Raw genomic sequence first — 9,505 nt, 5'->3', positions numbered from 1 at the left:
CTCTGGAGACAGACAGGAGACCTGTATCACACTTCTCCTCTGGAGACAGGCAGGAGACCTGTATCACACTTATCCTCCAGAGAGACAGACAGGATACCTGTATCACACTTCTCCTCTGGAGACAGACAGGAGACCTGTATCACACTTCTCCTCCAGAGAGACAGACAGGAGACCTGTATCACACTTCTCCTCCAGAGAGACAGGCAGGAGACCTGTATCACACTTCTCCTCCAGAGAGACAGACAGGATACCTGTATCACACTTCTCCTCTGGAGACAGACAGGAGACCTGTATCACACTTCTCCTCCAGAGAGACAGACAGGAGACCTGTATCACACTTCCCCTCTGTAGAGACAGACAGGAGACCTGTATCACACTTCTCCTCCAGAGAGACAGACAGAAGACCTGTATCACACTTCTCCAGAGAGACAGACAGGAGACCTGTATCACACTTCTCCTCCAGAGAGACAGACAGGAGACCCGTATCACACTTCCCCTCTGTAGAGACAGACAGGAGACCTGTATCACACTTCTCTTCCAGAGAGATGGACAGGAGACCTGTATCACACTTCTCCTCCAGAGAGACAGACAGGAGACCTGTATCACACTTCTCCTCCAGAGAGACAGACAGGAGACCTGTATCACACTTCCCCTCTGTAGATACAAACAGGAGACCTGTATCACACTTCTCCTCCAGAGAGACAGACAGGAGACCTGTATCACTCTTCTCCTCTGGAGACAGACAGGAGACCTGTATCACACTTCTCCTCTGGAGACAGGCAGGAGACCTGTATCACACTTATCCTCCAGAGAGACAGACAGGATACCTGTATCACACTTCTCCTCTGGAGACAGACAGGAGACCTGTATCACACTTCTCCTCCAGAGAGACAGACAGGAGACCTGTATCACACTTCTCCTCCAGAGAGACAGGCAGGAGACCTGTATCACACTTCTCCTCCAGAGAGACAGACAGGATACCTGTATCACACTTCTCCTCTGGAGACAGACAGGAGACCTGTATCACACTTCTCCTCCAGAGAGACAGACAGGAGACCTGTATCACACTTCCCCTCTGTAGAGACAGACAGGAGACCTGTATCACACTTCTCCTCCAGAGAGACAGACAGAAGACCTGTATCACACTTCTCCAGAGAGACAGACAGGAGACCTGTATCACACTTCTCCTCCAGAGAGACAGACAGGAGACCCGTATCACACTTCCCCTCTGTAGAGACAGACAGGAGACCTGTATCACACTTCTCCTCCAGAGAGACGGACAGGAGACCTGTATCACACTTCTCCAGAGAGACGGACAGGAGACCTGTATCACACTTCTCCAGAGAGACGGACAGGAGAACTGTATCACACTTCTCCTCCAGAGAGACAGGCAGGAGACCTGTATCACACTTCTCCAGAGAGACGGACAGGAGACCTGTATCACACTTCTCCTCTGGAGACAGACAGGAGACCTGTATCACACTTCTCCTCCAGAGAGACAGACAGGATACCTGTATCACACTTCCCCTCTGTAGAGACAGACAGGAGACCTGTATCACACTTCTCCAGAGAGACAGACAGGAGACCTGTATCACACTTCTCCTCCAGAGAGACAGACAGGAGACCTGTATCACACTTCCCCTCTGTAGAGACAGACAGGAGACCTGTATCACACTTCCCCTCTGTAGAGACAGACAGGAGACCTGTATCACACTTCTCCTCCAGAGTGACGGACAGGAGACCTGTATCACACTTCTCCTCTGGAGACAGACAGGAGACCTGTATCACACTTCTCCTCCAGAGAGACGGACAGGAGACCTGTATCACACTTCTCCTCTGGAGACAGACAGGAGACCTGTATCACACTTCTCCTCCAGAGAGACAGACAGGAGACCTGTATCACACTTCTCCAGAGAGACGGACAGGAGACCTGTATCACACTTCTCCTCCAGAGAGACGGACAGGGGACCTGTATCACACTTCTCCTCTGGAAACAGGCAGGAGACCTGTATCACGCTTCTCCTCTGGAGACAGGCAGGAGACCTGTATCACGCTTCTCCTCTGGAGACAGGCAGGAGACCTGTATCACACTTCCCCAAGCGTCTAGAACCACAGACAGGAAACCTGTATTACACTTCTCCTCTATAGAGACAGATAGAACCCAGCTAGCAATGAGGAATCAGCCCAGAAGCGTCCCTCTTCTGGGGGGCCGGAACTGATTGAATCGGCCCGGAATCAAAATTATTGACTGCCCAGAATCGGCCCAAGTACATTGGCCATTTCCATCTACCAGAATTCAGCCGACTTTGCCGGCATCCTACCAGAATCCCCCCAGAAGCTGCCCCGATGCCAATTTAAATAAATGTATACAAAAATTACCCTATTTAGTCATTTTAAATATTACTATTATACATTTTAGGCATACAAATTATACCCATCCACCAAAAAATGTTATCTCGGAGGAAACAGTGTACCCCTGTTGACCGTGTCAGAGTGCTTGCGCCTGGCACAGGAGCCGCTAAAGCGCGATGCGACAAGGACATCCTGACTGGCCAAACCCTCCCCTAACTCAGACGACACTGGGCCAATTGTACGTTGCCTCATGGGTCTCCCGGTCACGGCCGGCACGGGTATCGAACCAGCATCTGTAGAACAGCAGTTTGCACTGCGATGCAGCGTCTTAGACTGCTGCGTCACTCAGGAGGCTCCATCAACAAAGTTTTTAATGCTTATCAATTGCCTTGCACAAAGTATCAAAATACTAAAATACTACTTCAACACGACTCTTAAAGAGGTTTATTTAAATGTTAATTGTATTTTTTGAAACAATGATAAAATATGGAAAAATAAATAAATAATGAAATGTTAATTATATAAAGCAACCCGTGTAATCATCTGCCAGAGAGTGTCCCAAATCGGCCCGAGACGCAAGTAATACGTTTGGGCCGGATAACTCACACCGGAATCAGCCCGAGCTCAATCCCCGCATCCTAGCCATAAGTAATATTGCCTAAGGCGGCCGAGACTCGAGCCTCATGACGTTGGCTGAATCTGACTCTCAGCCGAGCGCCCCGACTCTTAGCCGGAATCGGCCCAGATCCACTGTGATAGCTCGGGAGACCTGTATCACACTTCTGCTAACCTCAAAAGCGACAGACAGAAGACCAGCCCGGCAATGGAGTATCTCATCTTCTGGCAGAATCTGCCAGGGAACATTTTATTCTTCACAGAGACACAAAGGTCTCATCTCAAATGGCATCCTATTCTCTATATAGTGCACTACATTTGACCAGGGCCTCTGGTCAAAAGTAGCGTACTATATAGGGAATAGGGTGCCATTTGGGAAGCAGCTCGGCTCTGTATACATTTGATGTACATTCTAAAGTAGGCTGAACTGAGAGTGAACCCTACTAGTATTTCTTTGTGGACTCAGATAGTTAAATGGGGGGAAAACGTGTCATCCTTCTCCACATTATGATGTTTACTGTCATAATGTGAGGCTGGTGGGAGGAGCTATATGAGGACGGGCTGGAATAATGTAATGGCTGGAATAGAACAAATGGGCGGGTATCGAACACATCAAACATATGGAAACCATTTATTCCATTCCATGCATTGCAATGGGGCGGCAGCGTAGCCTAGTGGTTAGAGCGTTGGACTAGTAACCGCAAGGTTGTGAGTTCAAACCCCCGAGCTGACAAGGTACAAATCTGTCGTTCTGCCCCTGAACAGGCAGTTAACCCACTGTTCCCAGGCTGTCATTGAAAATAAGAATATGTTCTTAACTGACTTGCCTGGTTAAATAAAGGTAAAAAAAAAATAATAATTTAAATAAAAAAATGAGCCCGTCCACCTATAGCTCCTCCCACCAGCCTCCACTGCTGTGTAACCCGACTGCAAGCGAAGAGAAAGACATGAATAATGCAGTATGCCACAGGCCTGACATCCTATTGCTCAAAATGACACTTCTAATTGCATTTGGTTTTGTTCATTACCGTATATATAATCCACTCAAATGAATAAATAATTCACTTGCAGTGCCTTATTGTATGCCAAGAAGCTTAGATAGTCTCGAGTCAGTGAAATACAGAGGAAGGAACAATGGCATTCAGAAAAACAGCATTCAGGACAAAGGGTTCCCAAACTGGTCTGAGATCATCTGAACAGGCCACAAGGGCAGTGGAAATCCCAAAATAGCTTTCCTTGTTTAAAACAACTCTACTCTGTGTCTGCATCCCAAATGGCATCCTATTCCCTATGTCTATTCCTCTCAACTGATGTTGTCAGAGGAGTAGCAGTCAGACAATAGTTTTCCATTAGAGGAAGTGATTCTCTTTTCACTCTGAGGCCAGGCCCCCGGACAATAACACTGAAGCGGTGTGTGTGTGTGTGTGTCAACTCTCTCATCACCGCCGGGGGACAGCAGCTAGTGGCTCCACTTCCACTCTGGAGTGGCTTATAATGCCAAGGCTTATCTGGGATTATCCTGTCTGAGTTAATGCAGAGTAAGAGCAGTTACATGGCTTACTTGATTATGAATGTACGTAAAGGATGCCACAATCCTGGCTGTCACCGTGAGACAGCTCTATTCACAGCGTTCTCTTGCTCTGCAGACACACACACACACACACACTCAGATTTGTTTTGCTATTCTTGTGGGGACCAAACAATTGATTCCCATTAAAAATCCTGTTTTCCTTAACCCAAACCTTAAGCCCAAACCTCTAACCCCTTGTGAGGACTGGTTTTACCGTCCTTATGAGGACTTCTGGTCCCCACAAGGATATTAAAACCCAATAACACACAAATACACGCTCACACGCACACGCACGCGCACACACACACACACACACATTTGGGCATCATATTCATTCCACAGTGATGCTCAGAACAGAATTCAATTATACACCTATTGTCAGATCCTGTATGTCCAACAATGAATAATGCCAGTGAGCTACAGGAACATTTTGATCTAGTTTTCATTGATGTCTATTCCGTTCCTTTTAATCATGTTGATGAGCTCTTACCTAGCAGCCACTTCCTGCCTTTTATTCTATAATTAACTCAAGGTCTCATTATCTCCTCTTGATTAAAACGCTGTGATCAATGTTGAAGTGCTCCTCTTTTATTGTCTCCAGTCATGTGGAAGGTGCATCAAGCAGACTACAGCCACAGGTCACTAACGGCCTGTCATTTAGAAGAAAGGATGTCCCAAGACGCTCGTTTTTGGGTTTATGTGCTAAACTTCTGGCAAGCATTTCACATGCTATAACCTACTGTGTCCTCATGTCAATGTCCTGTGCACTTGTACACCTCATGCATAGCTAATAAATGTTTAATATACTCTCATGTATTTATTAACCGGAAAAATGAATTTCTCAAGTGATCTTCTGTACTACGGTAAAAAGTTGTGTGGTAGGGAAAACAGTGTAAATGTACTGTGGTAGAAATAAGAAACAAGTTGTTCGTCACAGTAAAAATATAAACGCAACATCCAGCAATTTCAAAAAGTTACAGTTTGTATAAGGAAATCAGCCAATTTAAATAAATTCATTAGGCCCTAATCTATACATTTCACATGACCGGGAATACAGATATGCTTCTGTTGGATCAGAAAACCAGTCCGTATCTGGTGTGACCTCCATTTGCTACATGCAGCGCAACACATCTCTTTCGCCTAGAGTTGATCAGGCTGTTGATTGTGGCCTGTGCAATGTTTTCCAACTCCTCTTCAATGGCTGTGAGAAGTTGATGGATATTGGTGGGAATTGGATCACGTCGTCATACAAGTTGATCCAGAGCATTCCAAACATGCTCATGCTCAATGACATGTCTGGTGAGTACGCAGGCCATGGAAGAACTGGGACTTTTTCATCATCTAGGAATTGTGTACAGATCCTTGCGACATGGGGTTGTGCATTATCATGCTGAAACATGAGGTGATGGCGGAGGTAAAATTGCACGACAACGAGCCTCAGGATCTCGTCAAGGTCTCTGTGCATTCAAATTGCCATCAATAAATACAATTGTGTTCATTGTCCGTAGCTTATGCCTGCTTATACCATAACCACACCGACACCATTGGGCACTCTGTTTACAACCTTGACATCAGCAAACCACTCGCCATGACGTCATACACTCTGTCTGCCATCTGCCCAGTGGAGTTGAAACTGGGATACATCCATGAAGATTGCACTTCTCCAGCGTGCCAGTGGCCATTGAAGGTGAGCATTTACCCACTGAAGTCATTTACGACGCCAAACTGCTGTCAGATCAAGACCCTGGTGAGGACAACAAGCAAGCAGATGAGCTTCCCTGAGACGATTTCTGACAGTTTGTGCAGAAATTCTTTGGTTGTGCAAACCCACAGTTTCATCAGCTGTCTAGGTGGCTGGTCTCAGACAATCCCGCAGGTGAAGAAGTCGGATGTGGAGGTCCTGGTTGGCGTGGTAACGCGTGGCCTGCAGTTGTGAGGCCAGTTGGACGTACTGCCAAATTCTCTAAAATGACATTGCAAGCAGCTTATGGTAGAGAAATTAACATTACATTCTCTGGCAACAGCTCTAGTGGACATTTCTGCAGTCAGCATGCCAATTGCATGATCCCTCAACCCCCTCAACAATTGCATTCTCCCTTAAAACTGCACATTTTAGATTGGACTTTTATTGTCCCCAACACAAGATTATTGATATGCCACACCAGGTGGATGGATTATATTGGCAAAGGAGAAATGCTCACTAAGAGGGATGTAAAGAAAAAACGTGTGCGCAACATTTTTAGAGAAAGAGGCTTTTTGTGCGTATGGAACATTTCTGGGATCTTTTATTTCAGCTCATGAAACATGGAACCAACACTTTATATTTTTGTTCAGCGTAAATACAACAAAATAAAATGATCTTTGTCCCTCTGTACTTCTGACTTAACATCAATATAAGACTCAGACTGCATCCTCAATTGCATCCTCTTCCATTTATGGTCCACTACTTTTGGCAAGGGCCCATTCAGCTCTAGTCAAAAGTAATGCAGGGAATAAGTTGCCTTTTGGGACACAACCTCTAATGAGAATCACAACATGGGATGTCTATAAAATAAATGACATGCCAGAATCTTCACTGTATTGATTTGACACTCTGGGATGAAGTGAGTTTATAAATACAGGTTTACTCTTTTAAGAGGCCTCAGATGGAAAGTCCTGGTGGATCTTGGCAGTTTGGCAGATTTGGAAACTTGAAAAGGCATTAATTTATGGATATTATTTACCTTTAGATGCCCTTGACACAATACTTGCACATCAAACAGGTTTGTGAAAGGGAAGGGCTGTCTTTCTTTCCTACCTCTTTAATATTGTATGTTCTCTCCTCTCCTCTGTGGCTACTGTCTCCCTTAGATACATATTTTTCTTGAATGTAAATATGTCTTTATTCTCTACTCTTTTATCTCTATTCTACCTTTGGATATGTCCCAAATGACACCCTATTCCCTTCATAGTGCAATATTTTTTGATAGGGTGTCATCCGCATCTCACAGATCTGACTTTGAACTTTTGTTTCCCACTGAATTAAGTTTAGGCCATCTGCTCTTGTCCTCATCATAGACATCAAAACAAAGGCTGTCCCAAGTGGCACCCTATTCAGATGTGGTCTCTCCTAGACAAATGGAGTCTGATTCAAAATTGGGTGGTTATTTCAAGAAAGGAGCCTTATGCTGCAAATGAGATTTGTTTTCGGCTTCACTAAATCCATCACAGCCAGTTCACAACCAACAACCATCTTCATCTAATTATGGCCTATATTCATATAAACAGGAAATGACCAAAACAACCAAACGGTCTTTGAACCGTGAAACTGATCTTCTTCCTGTTCTGTATCATGTTCTAGGGGCATGGGCTAGATCATATGTAGGTGTTTTATCTGCACTACAGACCAGGTTGCTGTTGCTTTCTTCTTCTTACAGGTGAGAATAACAAGATAATCACTCTAGAAAACCCTGAGGAGTGCGGCCGACTCATTTTTGCAGGGCAGAGGCAGGGGCTGAGGCTGAGGCAGAGGCTGGAGTTTAGATGGCCTTTTCGGCAGTAAGCTTCTGACAGCAAGGCTGTCTGGTGGTAATTGCCTGCTGGGGCCTGACTGTCTGGTTGTTATCTAGTCGGAACTATAAGCCTCTACTCTTCTCCTCTGCGCTATTATCATGGCCCTATAGATACAATACATGGATGTTCTATTATTAAGTATATTCGTAATAAACTTTCACAATGTGTTTCGTCCATTAGAAACAGGAATGGGGTCAGAATTGTGATTATCATCAACCTAGTGTGCATCCAAAATGACTTCCTTCCCCATGACCTTTTTTCCTTGAATTTGACCCCTTTTTCTCCCCAATTTCGTGGTATCCAATTGTTTAGTAGCTACTATCTTGTCTCATCGCTACAACTCCCGTACGGGCTCGGGAGAGACAAAGGTTGAAAGTCATGTGTCCTCCGATACACAACCCAACCAAGCCGCACTGCTTCTTAACACAGCGCCATCCAACCCGGAAGCCAGCCGCACCAATGTGTCGGAGGAAACGACGCTAGGCCAATTGTGCGTCGCCCCACGGACCTCCCGGTCGCGGCCGGTTACGACAGAGCCCGGGCATGAACCCAGAGTCTCTGGTGGCACAGCTGGCGCCTCAGTACAGCGCCCTTAACCACTGCGCCCCCTAGGAGGCCCATTCCCCATTACTTTTAACCAGGGCCCATTTAGGACAGAGCCTGTCTCAGCCCTGCCTCTGATGGTTGGATAATGTTAGCAGATGTTAATGCGAGTGTAGCAAAATGCTTGTGCTTCTATTTCCGACAGTGCAGCAATATCTAACAAGTAATCTAACAATTCCACAACAACTACCTAATACACACAAATCTAAGTAAAGAGATGGAATAAGAATATGTACAAATAAATATATGAGCAATGACAAAGCGGCATAGGCAAGATGCAATAGATGGTATTTAATACAGTATACATATGGGATGAGTAAAGCAATATATGTAAACATCAATTTTAAAGTGGCATTAATAAAGTGACTAGTGATCCATTTATTAGAGTGGCCACTGATTTTAAGTCTGTATGTAGACAGCAGCCTCACTGTGTTAGTGATGGCTGTTTAACAGTCTGATGGCCTTGAGATAGAAGCTATATTTCAGTCTCTTGGTCCCAGCTTTAATGCACCTATACTGACCTCGCCTTCTGGATGGTAGCGGGGTGAACAGGAAGTGGCTCGGGTGGTTGTTTTCCTTGATTAACTTTTTGGCCTTCCTGTGACATTGGGTGCTGTCCTCGAGGGCCGGTAGTTTGATTCCGGTGATTCGTTGTGCAAACCGCACCACCATATGGAGAGCCCTGCGGTTGTGGGCGGTGCAGTTGCCCTACCAACCAATGATGAGCATAGAGGTTCTCCAAGGAACTGGAGGAAAGTTAGATGCAACTCATAAGTATGATACAGCATAACAGGATGCTCTCAGTTGTGCATC

The sequence above is a fragment of the Oncorhynchus gorbuscha genome, linkage group LG09 (genome assembly GCF_021184085.1).
Source record: "Oncorhynchus gorbuscha isolate QuinsamMale2020 ecotype Even-year linkage group LG09, OgorEven_v1.0, whole genome shotgun sequence".
NCBI classification, from domain to species: Eukaryota; Metazoa; Chordata; class Actinopteri; order Salmoniformes; family Salmonidae; genus Oncorhynchus; species Oncorhynchus gorbuscha.
Note: the sequence above shows the minus strand (reverse complement) of the source record.